Source organism: Magnolia sinica, chromosome 3, assembly GCF_029962835.1.
Source record: "Magnolia sinica isolate HGM2019 chromosome 3, MsV1, whole genome shotgun sequence".
NCBI classification, from domain to species: domain Eukaryota; kingdom Viridiplantae; phylum Streptophyta; class Magnoliopsida; order Magnoliales; family Magnoliaceae; genus Magnolia; species Magnolia sinica.
Window position 1 is genome coordinate 17,898,892 of NC_080575.1, and position 14,725 is coordinate 17,913,616.

The 14,725-nt window shown below is 39.8% G+C and overlaps 1 non-coding gene across 1 annotated transcript; it reads left to right on the forward strand.

The window, feature by feature from the left end:
* The first annotated feature begins 6,562 nt into the window (after nucleotides 1-6,562).
* Nucleotides 6,563-6,668, forward strand: LOC131241725 (small nucleolar RNA R71). Its single transcript, XR_009169283.1, has one exon. It is a non-coding gene; the product is annotated as a small nucleolar RNA R71 (small nucleolar RNA).
* Nucleotides 6,669-14,725: the final 8,057 nt, after the last annotated feature.

Below are 14,725 nucleotides of genomic sequence, written 5' to 3' on the forward strand. Positions count from 1 at the left end.
TGCACTATGTACACGCGATGTACATGCGGAGTCCACTGAGATGTTTGTGAGAAATTCGCTCCGTCCATCCGTATTGTCAGCTCAGATAACGCGTTGGGACCCATTTTCAAGTACATCTGGATAGCGGGCGGGCCCAAAATCAATGGTTTTATGGGCTGATATGTCTGTTGGGCCAATTCCACAGTGATCCAATGGATGAAATTTTACGTGTACGGTCCATTTATGGTCTTTAGGCCACGTATGAAGTCTCGAACTGATTGGATGGTGGGAACCTTATGATCTTGCATTCTGGACACTTTTCAAGCCGCTTGAGCTTCAATTCCTCGATTTTTTTGGATCCCTGGCGTGCAAATCTATCGATCTTGGTCTCCTAGGGTCCGTCCCATGCTTTGGTGTCATTAGAGCATTAAGTCCATGCTTTAAGCACCCTTTTCGGTCCAAGCTCGTACATACACTCTGCATTACAAATACAATTAAAGCAGGCTATTAAACGGTATCATGCTTGTAAATCCATGCAATAAATGGGTCTGATATGCAATATTTGACCCTCAACACAACCCCCAACCAGCATTTTGCTAGTCCCGAGCAAAGTATGCAAAAAATAAGTTAAGAATTACAGGTGAATTTCTATGAACTCAAGTGGTTTTGGAAAACAATCCAGATATTTAGAATTCAACAATTCATGAATGTTGGGCCTTACTCTCTCCTAGACTCAAACACACGGTAAACTTCGTAACCAAATTCAAAGTATTAGTCCCTTAATTAGAAATAATCCTAAACATTGAGTTCCACAGGTGTAAAGTGTAATCCCAACTTTCAACATTAATATTCAATTCTTTATTTCAGGATATCGTTGGTAATCAACAAGAGAATTCATAATAACCAAAGCTTGCCTCAAAGATCATCTTTTCATTCCTTTAGCTTTTTTTTTTTTTGTACTAACAATCAAGAAGGGGATTAAGTCCTCACCTATAGGGAGCAAACCTATAGTGAAGATTCTTTGCCTAACCTTTTTCAACGGTATCTTTTCCGTTTAATTGATCATGCCGGGCAATTGTTCAAGTTGGTTCCTTCTATGCTTACTGAACACCAAATTAACCCTTCAGTTTCAAACTGAAATCTTAATGTGTAAGCGAGATGTGACATGTGAAATCATGACTCAATCAATGTTTACAACTTCTAATCATGGATTAATAATTAAACTTAATTGTGAAATCTAACGAGCAACTGAATCCAAGGGCAGTAAATCACCAACATTCCATATCCTGTAATTCTAAATCAAAGATGGTTGTCAAATCACTTTGAATTCTCCAGAAAGTCCAGAAAAAATTTAAAAATTTTCACAATTTTTTTTTGCTCAAGAAAATACTGATTAGGTAACCCAATCTCCCACCCCCAACCTAAAAGCTACATTGTCCTCAATGTAAAAGATATGAGTATGGAATGCGCAAAGGACAACAAAAATAAAGAAAAAGTGAAGGGAAGATAGTACCTGGATGATGAATCGTGAGAGACTTTCCAAGAGATCGCAGCATGGAATCCAGTCAGCACGAGAGAGAAAGTAACACAAAACTAACAAAAATAAAATCCTACCTATACCACTTTCGCAGGTGCTCTCGATTGCATTTAGCGCATGCAACAAGCCTTTAAACCCCTAGGTTACCCCTAGTGGACGAGTTGTAGTCTCGTGAGGGTTTGCAGTAATGTTACCCACAAACATTGAACTAGCTAGGAGAATGAAATAAGTTGAAAAGCTGGGTTGCCTCCCAGGAGCGCTAAGTTTAACGTCTTCAGCCAGACCAAAGCAACTACCCTAATCCTATGAAAGCGATAAACCTACCTATACCTCCATCAGACTAGGAGATCAGTCCTGGTAAACAGGATCAGTCAGAGGCATGGACATGTCCTCTGAATCAAATTTCTCGACAAATGGCTTTAAACGATGTCCATTTACTTTAAACTCCTTGCCATTGTCGGGATCTCTTATCTCGACGGCCCCATGAGGATAAGCAGTAACAACAATGTAAGGGCCGGTCCAACGAGATCGAAGCTTACCCGGAAAGAGATGTAATCGAGAATTATACAAAAGGACTTTCTGGCCTGGCGTGAATGATTTTCGTAGAATATGTTGATCATGAAACGCCTTCATCCTGTCCTTGTAAATTCTCGAATTCTCGTATGCGTCGTTCCGGATTTCTTCAAGTTCATTCAACTGAAGTTTGCGTAGCGAGCCAGCGTTGTTCAAATTGAAATTTAGATTTTTGATCGCCCAGTAGGCTCTATGTTCCAACTCTACAGGCAAGTGGCAAGCCTTCCCATAGACGAGTCTAAAGGGAGACATTCCAATAGGGGTTTTAAAAGCAGTACGGTAAGCCCATAAGGCATCGGTCAATCGAATTGACCAATCCTTACGGTCAGGGTTAACCGTTTTCTCCAAAATGTGTTTGATCTCCCTATTGGAAATCTCAGCCTGTCCACTTGTCTGTGGATGGTATGGGGTGCTCACCTTATGAGAGATACCGTATTTCTTCATTAAGCTCTCGAATGGTCTATTACAAAAGTGTGAGCCCCCATCACTAATGATGGCTCGAGGCGTTCCGAATCGAGAAAGGATGTTTTCTTTTAGGAATTTAATGACCGTGCGATGGTCATTCTTTCGACATGGAATCGCTTCGACCCATTTAGTGACATAATCCACGGCGAGCAAAATATACAGATTTCCAAATGATTGGGGGAATGGTCCCATGAAATCGATGCCCCAGCAATCAAACGCCTCAATGATAAGGATGGGATTCAAAGGCATCATATTTCGACGGGACAACGCTCCCAATTTCTGATAACGCTCACAAGCTTTGCAAAACTCATGAGTGTCCCTAAACATAGTGGGCCAGTAAAAGCCACACTGCAGAATCTTGGCCATGGTCTTTTTAGCAGAAAAGTGACCACCACAGGCCTCTGAGTGACAGAAGGAGATGACGCTCTGATGCTCATCTCCTTAAGATTTGGTCTGGGCAATATTTAAATAAGTAAGGATCATCCCAGAAGAAGTTGCGCACCTCGGTGAAGAATTTCTTCTTATCTTGCGCAGTCCACTGTGTCGGTATGGCACCTGTAGCAAGATAGTTAGCAATATCAGCGAACCAAGGTGAATGGGAGACTCTAAACAGTTGTTCATCAGGGAACATATCATTGATATGGGTCGCCTCAAGGGACTCAGAGGTATTAAGGCGAGAAAGGTGATCGGCCACTACGTTCTCTACTCCCTTTTTATCTTTAATTTCCAAATCAAATTCTTGGAGTAGAAGGATCCATCGTATCAAGCGGGGCTTAGAATCATTCTTAGAAAGAAGATACTTCAGTGCCGCATGATCTGTATAGATAATGATCTTGGATCCGATCAAGTAGGACCTAAATTTGTCCAAAGCGAACACTACAGCTAAGAGTTCCTTTTTCGTAGTCGAGTAGTTCACCTGGGCAGGATTTAGAGTCCTACTCGCGTAATGAATGACGTAGGGCTTCTTATCTTTTCTCTGGCCTAGGACCGCCCAAGAGCATAATCAGAAGCGTCACACATAAGCTCAAAAGGAAGGCTCCAGTCGGGTGGCTGCATGATAGGTGCAGTGGTTAACGTGCCCTTAAGCTTGGTGAAAGCTTCCTGGCACTGCTTAGTCTGTTTGGTTTTAACATCCTTTTGAAGAAGATTACATAAAGGACGAGAAAGAAGACTAAAGTCCTTTATGAATCGCCTGTAAAATCCTGCGTGTCCTAAGAAGGATCGCACGTCTCTGATGTTCTTGGGTGGAGGTAGGTTAGAGATAAGATCGATTTTTGCCTTATCTACCTCGATTCCTTTGGACGAGATGATATGCCCAAGGACAATTCCCTTCTGAACCATAAAATGGCACTTCTCCCAATTAAGTACCAATTTCTTTTCTTCACATCTTTTCAGCACACATTTAAGGCTTTCCAAGCACTTGCTGAAAGATGGACCGTAAACAGAGAAGTCGTCCATGAAGACCTCTAGATATTGCCCCACCATATCAGAAAAGATACTAAGCATACATCGCTGAAAGGTGGCAGGGGCATTACATAGTCCGAATGGCATCCTTCGATAGGCAAAGGTGCCGTAGGGACATGTAAATGTGGTCTTTTCTTGGTCTTCAGGGGCTATCTCTATCTGGTTGTAGCCCGAATACCCGTCAAGGAAACAGTATTAGGAATGACCAGCTAACCTTTATAGGATCCGATCAATGAATGGTAAAGGAAAGTGGTCTTTCCTCGTGACGGTATTCAACTTCCTGTAGTCAATGCACATTCTCCAACCAGTAGTGACTCTAGTTGGCACGAGTTCATTATTAGCATTGGCTACGATGGTGATTCCGGACTTCTTAGGGACCACTTGAGTTGGACTCACCCATTGACTATCAGATATAGGGTATATAATACCCACGTCCAGTAGTTTAAGAACCTCGGCTTTAACCACTTCCTTCATGTTTGGATTTAGTCTACGTTGTGGTTGCCGAGCGGTTTTTGCATTATCCTCAAGATATATGTGGTGAGTACAAATCGAGGGATCGATTCCTTTGAGGTCCGCTATCGTCCATCCCAGGGCTCCTTTATGCTCAATGAGAGTAGATATGAGCATACTCTCCTGTTCTTTCTCCAGGTGGGCAGAGATCACCACCGGGTATGTCTCATCTTGACCTAAATAGGCATATTTCAAATCAGAGGGCAAAGGTTTTAGGTCAAGCTTCGGCGGCTTGAGGTTAGACGGTAGAGGCACTACATCAGTTTGTGGTAATTCTTCAAATTGTGGCCTCTATCGGTTAACTTCAAGTACCGGTGCAGTATCAAGCAAGGCGCACGTCTCCCTAATCATGTCATCATCAAAATCATGGGAGTAGGCCAGGCACGTCTCTAGATGGTCGGAGGATAAGGTCAGAGGTGTCGTATCTTCCACGAAAGAGTCAATCATGTTAATGTCGTGGAAATCGTCATCATCCTCTGAGTTGCTGCCGTTATTGAAAAAAATGTTTGACTCCAATGTTAAATTTTCAAAAGACATAGTCATGATACCATTCCTGCAATTGATAATTGCATTTGACGTGGCAAGGAATAGGCGACCAAGAATGACAGGAATCTGAGTGCTCATGTTATTGATGGGTTCAGTGTCCAGGATGATAAAGTCTACAGGGTAGTAAAATCTATCAACTTGGACCAACACATCCTCAATTATCCCTCTTGGTATACGAACAGAGCGATCAGCAAGTTGTAGTGTGGTTAGGGTGGGTTTTAATTCACCCAAACCTAACTGTTTGTATACCGAGTAGGGAATCAAATTGACGCTTGCTCCTAAGTCAAGAAGTGCATGATCAATTCGATGGTTCCCGATTACACATGATATGGTTGGGCTACCGGGATCCTTGAATTTCTGCGGCACGTCTTGCTTCAGGATGACACTCACTTTCTCAGTCAAGAAGATTTGCTTTTGAATAATTTTCTGTCTTTTGGTCGTGCATAAGTCTTTCAGGAATTTGGCATATGAAAGTATCTGTTTAACGACATCAAGTAGAGGAATGTTGACTTTCACTTGTTTCAACACCTCTAGTATATCCTGAGAGTTAGAGAGAGGTTTTGGTGAAACCAATCATTGGGGGAATGGAGCAACTGGCTTCTCTAGAAGTTCCGGTTCTACTTTTTGTGGGGCATCACTGGATCCATCATTGTTGTCCTCTTTTGGTTCTTGGGGCTTTTCGGGCCTAACCGGAAGAGTTTTATCAATGATCTTCCCACTCCTAAGAGTGGTGATGGATTTAGCATGCCCCATCTGATTTGAAGAGCTGGGATCATTATTCTCGTACTGCGGTTTAGGATTGGGGAGAGGTTGTGCAGGAAGCATCCCCTTTTCTATAACCGTCATACGAGAATCTATCTTTTGCATAAATTCTGTGATTCCTCGCATTGCCTGAGCCAGCTCTTGTATGGGATTTTGAACCGGTTCCTCTTGAGGTTTCACTTGATTTGGATTTTGATTGAAGAAACCTGGAGGAGTCGCCGTTTGTCCATTTCTCCAACTGAAGTTTGGATGATTTTTCCAGCCAGGATTGTATGTGTTGGAGTTAGGTCCAGTAAAAGGTCTTTGATAATTATTTACGGCATTGGCTTGTTCATTCAACACTCCTCGAAAGGCAGGTATTGTAGGACAGTTTTCAGTTGTGTGAATGTTGCAATCACAGATGCCGCAAACAATTTCATTGACCTTATCCTTCTTTCCTTCCATGGCCTCAACTTTCCTTATGAGCGTAGTCACTTTACACTTGAGATCATCCTCTTCTTTCAAGAGATATAATCCACCTTTTTCCTTTAATTGAGTCGGCCTAGACGTGGTGTTCGCCATTGGGTAATAGTCCCATGATTGTGTTTTTCCATGAGACTATCGAGGTAATCCCATACCTCGTCAACATCTTTATTGATGAACTCTCCATTACACATTGTCTCGACCATTTGGCGCATGGAAGATGTCAATCCATCATAGAAAAAATTTGTAATGCGCCACGTTTCAAATCCGTGTTGTGGGCATGAACTGACCAAATCTTTAAACCTTTCCCAACATTGGAAGAATGTTTCATCTTCCTTTTGGGCAAAGTTCATGATCGCTTTTCGAGGGTAATCGTTTTATGATGTGGGAAGAATTTTTTTATGAATTCCCTCCGCATATCGTTCCATGTGCCAATGGATCTAGGACGCAGTGAATGTAACCACGTCTTAGCTTTCTCTTTTAAGGAAAAAGGAAAGAGTTTCACTAATTGTATCCTCGGATACATTAGGAAAACATAATGTAGCTATAATCTCATCGAACTCTTTCAAATGTAAATATGGACTTTCTGATTCAAGTCCATGGAATTTGGGAAGGAGTTGGATAACTCCTGGCTTGATGTCCATTTGTCCTGTATTTTCAGAAAAAATCATGCATGAGGGCATACTCACTCCCGCCGGTTGTAGATAATCTCGTAAAGTACGAGGCGGGGGTGCCTGTTGCACCTCATTCTCATCTTGGGTATCCTCCACCCTGGGTGGAAGTGGAGGAGGTTGGTCTTCAGCCATAACCTCAGTTAACTCAGGGGATTTCGAGCGGTGTCTAGTCCTGCGATGGATAGTCAACCCCTCAACCAATCCTCCTTCAGTCAAGAGACGTCGAGTGTCGTCACGGGCCCACTTGGGCATGAAAACACTCGCAGCCCTCAATTAAAAACTTAACCCTAGGAAAATCTAGCAAGAAAGAGAGAGTTGGAAAGAAATTACCAAATTGGAGTCCTGAGTTAAAACCTACAAAATAAAATAAAATAAGTTAGATTCTAAAAAGAGAAGAACAATTCTTTAAAAGAAAGATAGAAGTAAACTAGCTTCTAAAAGAAAGAATTCCTAAAAGAAAGTGAAAATTTCTAAAATAAATTAAGAGAGTCCTAAACTAGAAAGTAGATTACTAAAAGAGAATTGAAAAATAAAAAGTAGGGAAGGAGCTTACCGAATTAGAGATTTCTATCTTAAAGGCCTACAAAATAGGAAGGTTAGTTTCTAAACAAAAATAAACTAAAAATAAACTAGGAGACAAAAAAAAAGAGTTAAGATTAGAAAGTTACTAAAATAAGAATAGAAAGTTAAGAAATAACCCAGTTTCTATTTCCTACAGATGAGAAGATACTAGAGTTAGAAAATTTCTAAGATTTAAACCTTAATTCTAAAAACAGAAAAAGTAGAGAAATTAGGAAGGAATTACCAATTTAAGAACTTATGTCAGGATCCTACAAAACAGGAAAACAGGTTAAGTTCTAAAAACAGAATAAAATAAAAACTTCTATCCTAAAGTAAGTAAAATCCTAATCCTAACCTAATTCTAAAACTAATTAATTTCAAAGAATCGTAACCGGCAACGGCGCCAAAAACTTGTTCACTCCCCAAGTATAGGGTTGTGATGTAGTAATAAACTCGGTAAGACCGAGGTCGAATCCACAGGGACTGAAACTTGTACGCTTCCTGAAACTAGGTAGAAATAGAACTAGACTAAGATGTGATCTAAACCAAATAGAATTTAGAAAGTAATTGTGGAATAATTATCTAAAACTTTAAGGAATTCAGAAGAAGGAAACTAGGGATTCAGAGGATCCACTTGTAGAGATCAGGAAGATCTTATGCTTGCATCAATGTTTATGGAATTTAAACTGAACTTACTTGATCTGGTTTTCAAGAGATGAAAGGTATATGAATTAGAATGGATTCCATCATCTAACCATGCCCAGGAGACAAAGCAAACAATAGGATTAAACTAATTACCAACCACTCAACAATGTATGAGGATCAGGAAGGGTACTGTCATCCAACCATGCCCATGGAGCAATGATGAACAACAGGGCTTCCTGACTTCATAAACATAAAAAAAAAGAAAGAAATATTCAAAGCCCTTGCAATCCCATTGTAATTTCAGTCACAACAGACCATTAAAGGCTAGGAAAAATATTCCTTTAATAATTAAATATATCAAATTCAGTTTAGAAATTTGGATTAAATTACCAGCATACAATGGAGTCTCCCATCTCACTACAGGCTTCACCTCTTAGCCCTAGCTAAGAGGTTTAGCCACACATGATATGGGCTAGATTATAGAAAAAGAAAAGAAAAACCAGAACCGTGCCTTGTCCAGCTTCTGCTCCTCACGTGCCAAACTATTCCACGTTCAGCCCTTCTCTCTCCGTCACATGTGCCAGCAGCCACGTTCCAAAACAAAACCGAGCCTCCCCCACGTGCAGCAGCAGCAACTCCCTTTTTCTCTCCCAGCCGTTCACAGCAGCAGCCGTAGCTCCCCAAAATGAGGCTGATTCTCTTTCCTCACTTCCATTCCGTTCCGTCCTCCCTTCAAACCCAAGACCGGGACCTCCTTTTAAAGATGAACAGTCTCCTCCGAGAGCTGCTGTCGAGTCCCGAACGGAATAGGTTGCGGAACCCATTTTTACGCAGCCAGCTTGCATACGAATGCAAAACAATTTGCGTTTGTATGAATTTTGAGATGGAGGAACGTCCCAAACTCCATTTTTTTCTTCTTGGTTGGGGTAAAGACCCACTTATAAGAATTTTGGACGGTCTGGATCACTGATCTGACCCTGATAATGATCACAGAACGGACCACCGTGGCCGGTTTTCACGGACGCGCGTCCCTGCGTAAACAGGGTACGCTGTGACAATCGGTGGGCCCTACAGTATGGTTTTTAGAGAAATCCACCCCGTTCATTGGGTTCCTGGCGAAAAAAAAAGCTGGAAGGAGTGGTTTTGGTCAGGTTTTAGTGCGGCCCACTGTATTTTCTCCCTACCGTCCGTCCTGCGTTTGGACGGTTAAAATCCGATCTACGCTTTCTTCTGCAGTTCTGCCACCTAGGAGTTGGTTTTGATCATCCTATGGAATGAATGTACGGTCCAGATCAGCTTTCTGGGGAGCGAGGGGGGCCCACTGATGAAAATCGGACGGACAGCGTCCGTCCGCTGTTGCTGTGGAAGAAGGAGACGGGTCAACCCATCTTTGACCGGGCTGACCGTCCGGTGGGGCGCGGGCAGCGGTGCACTATGTACACGCGATGTACATGCGGAGTCCACTGAGATGTTTGTGAGAAATTCGCTCCGTCCATCCGTATTGTCAGCTCAGATAACGCGTTGGGACCAATTTTCAAGTACATCTGGATAGCGGGCGGGCCCAAAATCAATGGTTTTATGGGCTGATATGTCTGTTGGGCCAATTTCACAGCGATCCAATGGATGAAATTTTACGTGTACGGTTCATTTATGGTCTTCAGGCCACGTATGGAGTCTCGAACTGATTGGATGGTGGGAACCTTATGATCTTGAATTCTGGACACTTTTCAGGCCGCTTGAGCTTCAATTCCTCGATTTTTTTGGATCCCTGGCGTGTAAATCTATCGATCTTGGTCTCCTAGGGTCCGTCCCATGCTTTGGTGTCATTAGAGCGTTAAGTCCATGCTTTAAGCACCCTTTTTGGTCCAAGCTCGTACATACACTCTGCATTACAAATACAATTAAAGCAGGCTATTAAACGGTATCATGCTTGTAAATCCATGCAATAAATGGGTCTGATATGCAATATTTGACCCTCAACACCTAAACCCGAACTCATTCTCAAATCTAAAAACCTATAACCTAAACCTAAACCTTAACCTAAACCGTTAACCTATAAACTAAATCAAAACCTATAACCTAAACCAAAACCAAAACCTATAACCTATAACCTAAACCCGAACCCATTATCAAATCTCAAAACCTATAACCTAAACCGAAACCAAAACCTATAACCTAAACCCAAACCCATTCTCAAATCCCAAAACCCAAACCTAAACCTAAACCTAAACCTAAAACCTAAACCTAAATCTATAACCTAAACTCAAATCCCTAAACCTAAACCTAAACTTAATCCTATAACCTAAACTCAAATCCCTAAACCTTAACTTATAACCTAACCTAAGCCTATACTTATAACCTAAAACTATTCTCAAATCCCAAAACCTATAACCTAAACCTAACTTTTCCCTAAACCTTTAACCTAAACTCAATTCCCTAAACCTAAACCTAGACCTAAACCTAAACCTATAGCCTAAACTCAAATCCCTAAACCTTAACCTATAACCTAACCTAAACCTATACTTATAACCTAAAACTATTCCCAAATCCCAAAACCTATTACCTAAACCTAACCTTTCCCTAAACCTATAACCTAAACTCAATTCCCTAAACCTAAACCTACACCTAATCCTAATCTCAACTCCCTAACCTAAACTTAAACCCAATCCCGAACCTGAACCCGATTTCCTAAACCTAAACCATAACCCATTCTCAAATCCAAAAACCTATAACCTAAACCTAAACCAAAACCAAAACTTATAACCTAAACCCGAACCCATTCTCAAATCTCAAAACCTATAACCTAAACCAAAACCTATAACCTAAATCCGAACCCATTCTCAAATCCCAAAACCTATAACGTAAACCTAAACCTTAACCTAAACCTATAACCTATAACCTAAACCAAAACCTATAACCTAAACTAAAACCAAAACCCATAACCTAAGCCCGAACCCATTCTCAAATCCTAAAACCTATAACCTAAACCTATAACCTAAACCAAAACCTATAACCTAAACCAAAACCAAAACCTATAACCTAAACTTGAACTCATTCTCAAATCCCAAAACCTTTAACCTAAACCTAAACCTTAACATAAACCTATAACCTATAACCTAAATTAAAACCTATAACCAAAACCAAAACCAAAACCTATAACCTAAACCCGAACCCATTCTCAAATCCAAAAACCTATAACCTAAACCAAAACCTATAACCTAAACCCGAACCCATTCTCAAATCCCAAAACCTATAACCTAAACCTAAATCGTAACCTAATCCTATAACCTAAACTCAAATCCCTAAACCTTAACTTATAACCTAACCTAAACCTATACTTATAACCTAAAACTATTCCCAAATCCCAAAACCTATAACCTAAACCTAACCTCTCCCTAAACCTATAACCTAAACTCAATTCCCTAAAACTAAACCTACACCTAATCCTAATCTCAACTCCCTAACCTAAACCTAAACCTCAACTTGAAAATCCAAACTTAAACCCAATCCCGAACCTGAACCCGATTTCCTAAACCTAAACCATAACCCATTCTCAATTTCCTAAAGCTATAACCTATAACCTATTACCTAAACCTAAACCTAAACCTAAACCTAAACCTAACCTAAACTTATAACCTTTCCCTAAACCTTTAACTTAAACCTAAACTTAAAACTTAAATGTATTCTTAAATCTTTAAACCCAAACCTACACCTAATCCTAATCTCAACTCCTTAACCTAAACCTAAACTTTAAAACCCAATCCTAAACCCGATCCCGAACCCGAACCTGATTTCCTAAACCTAAACCTTAACCTATAATCAAGTTTCCAAAAACTATAACCTATAACCTAAACCTCAACCTTAACCTAAACCTAAACAAAAACCTATAACCTATAACCTAAACTTAATTATAGCCTATAGCCTAACCTTAACCTAAACCTATAACCTAAACCTAAACCAAAATCTATAATCATATGGTGAGACCATTTCTTTTATGTCAATTTCATTCCTCTTTGAGTTTTTTTTAATTCATTAAGAAAAAAAAAGTGGTGATACGTGATGCACTTCTTTCACTGTCTTTCTTTTCCCCAATGGGCATTCTAATTTATGAATGACATGATTGTTTGTAGGATGATGGAATATACGAAGCTGTTGAAATTTCAGGGTGAAGTCGAGCACATTTCTCTAATGAAGCTAAAGATTTGTATTTTTAGCATTATTGTAATTGTAACTGTAATTGATTGTAATTGTAATTGATTGAATGAAGGATTGTAATTATAATTGATTGAATGAAGGATTGTAATTGAATGAATGAATGATGTAATTGATTGAATGAAGGATTGTAATTGAATGAATGAATGATGTAATTGATTGAATGAAGGATTGTAATTGAATGAATGAATGATTGTACAGGTGGTAACTGAATGAACAAATGATTTAATTTTTCAATGTACAAAATAGCTACGGATATTGACCGTAGCCACTAATCAGACAGGTGTAGCCTTTTCAATTTTGGCATATTACTACGGACTTTAAGCTACAAATAATATCCGTAGCTGTTTGAAGTTTTTGCTACAGATATAATTGCTACGGATTATATCTGTAGCTATTTAACCTATAGCTACGGATTAAATCTGTAGCCACTAATCAGACAGGTTAGCCTTTTCAATTTTGGCCTATTGCTATGGACTTTCAGCTACAAATACTATCCATAGCTGTTTGAAGTTTTTGCTATAGATATAATTGCTACGGATTATATCTGTAGCTATTGAACCTATAGCTACGGATTAAATCCGTAGCCATAGGTTCCAGACCTATTATTATGGCACCTACGATGACAGTCGTGTTACGAAATAGCTACGGACTAAAACCGTAGCCATAGGTCTATGGCTACGGATTTTATTCGTAGCCTTTGCCCCTTTTTTTGGTAGTGTTAACTTGATGGAGTGCTTTTAGGAGTGATGGAATGTACTCTTTGACTTCTATTTAGTGATGATGCGGCCAAAGAAGGTGTTGCGGGCATTTGCTCTTAACGGTCATGTCTTTCTTCAGGTTCTTCTGTTTCGACTAGAATATCTTTGGTCGATTCTTCATCGTTCCATTTCCAAGCTTCTTCCTCACTAAAGACCAAATCTCTACTCACCACTACTTTATTGGTTAGTGGATTGTAGAGCTTGTAGGCTTTAGATCCTTCTCTGTAGCCGTTGAAGATGTATTTTTCGCCCCGATCATCAAGCTTCCTTCTTCTTGCTTATGGAACTTGAGCGTAGGTAAAACACCTAAAGATCCTTAGGGCCGCCACGCTCGGTTTGTAGCCACTCCATGCCTCCTGTGGTGTCATGTTTTTGATGCTCTTGGTTAGACACCGATTGACCAGGTAGGTAGTACATGCAACTACTTCTGCCCAGAAGCTCTTTGGTAGGCCTTTCTCCTTCAGCGTGGTCCTCATCATGTCGAGGATGGTGCGGTTCTTTCGTTCTGCAATTCCATTCTGTTGTGGCGTGTAAACTGCAGTATGTTGTTGCTTAATGTCATGTTCCCTGTAAAAATCTCGAAATGCATTTGAAGTGTACTCTCCACCTCTGTCAGATCTGAGTACTTTAATTTTGTGACCACTTTCAACTTTAACATGAGCTTTGAAAATTTTAAAGATAGTGAAAGAGGAAGATTTTTCTTTGATGTAATACACCCAAAGTCTTCTGCTGAAATCATCAATGAAGGTAATAAAGTATTTATCACCTCCAAGAGAGGGTGTTTCAAGTAATCTACAAATATCAGTGTGAACCAACTGAAGTGGTTCCTTTACTCTTCATGACACTCCACTTGGGAAGGAGTTCCTTTGTTGCTTGCCGAGTGTGTACGCCTCACACACATGTTCTGGAGTTTCAATAGCTGGTAAGTCATGCACCATGCTTAATGAGGATAAGTGTTTATGTCACGCCCTAAAATTTGGGTACCCGAATAGGGTGTCCAGGACCTGAATTCCAGACCCATGACATATATATAATTAAAATAAAAATAATAAAAATAAAAAGATAAAGTATGTCCATTTCATAAGCATTTCATTTTTTCCCACCATAGCCCAAAACTTTAAAATCCAAACACAAACTAAGATAACTAATTACATAATTTATTATTTCATCGATGTATACTTATTTAACTTAACTTGAAATAAGAAAATCAAATCAAACATTACTACATTTAGTGTTCTAAAATAAAATAAAATTTATTCTATGCAGAATGACATGCCATGTGCATCCAACCACGTTCCATGCTCCACTAGTAATAGTAGTACCCTGCATCTTTGAAATATTGATAACCTGAAACGGTTTAAATATAATGAGTTGACAACTCAATAGGATCACATCAATCCCGAGTTGAAAATCTCACAAATATTACCAAATTTAATCTTGACATATTAATCAAAATAAGACGAACATTGGATGTAAAATCATAGTAAATAATTTGACATTCATGAATATGGAACGAATAAATTGTTTAACATAACTTTTCTAAAGATGCTAAGATTTGGAGTAGGCAAAACACT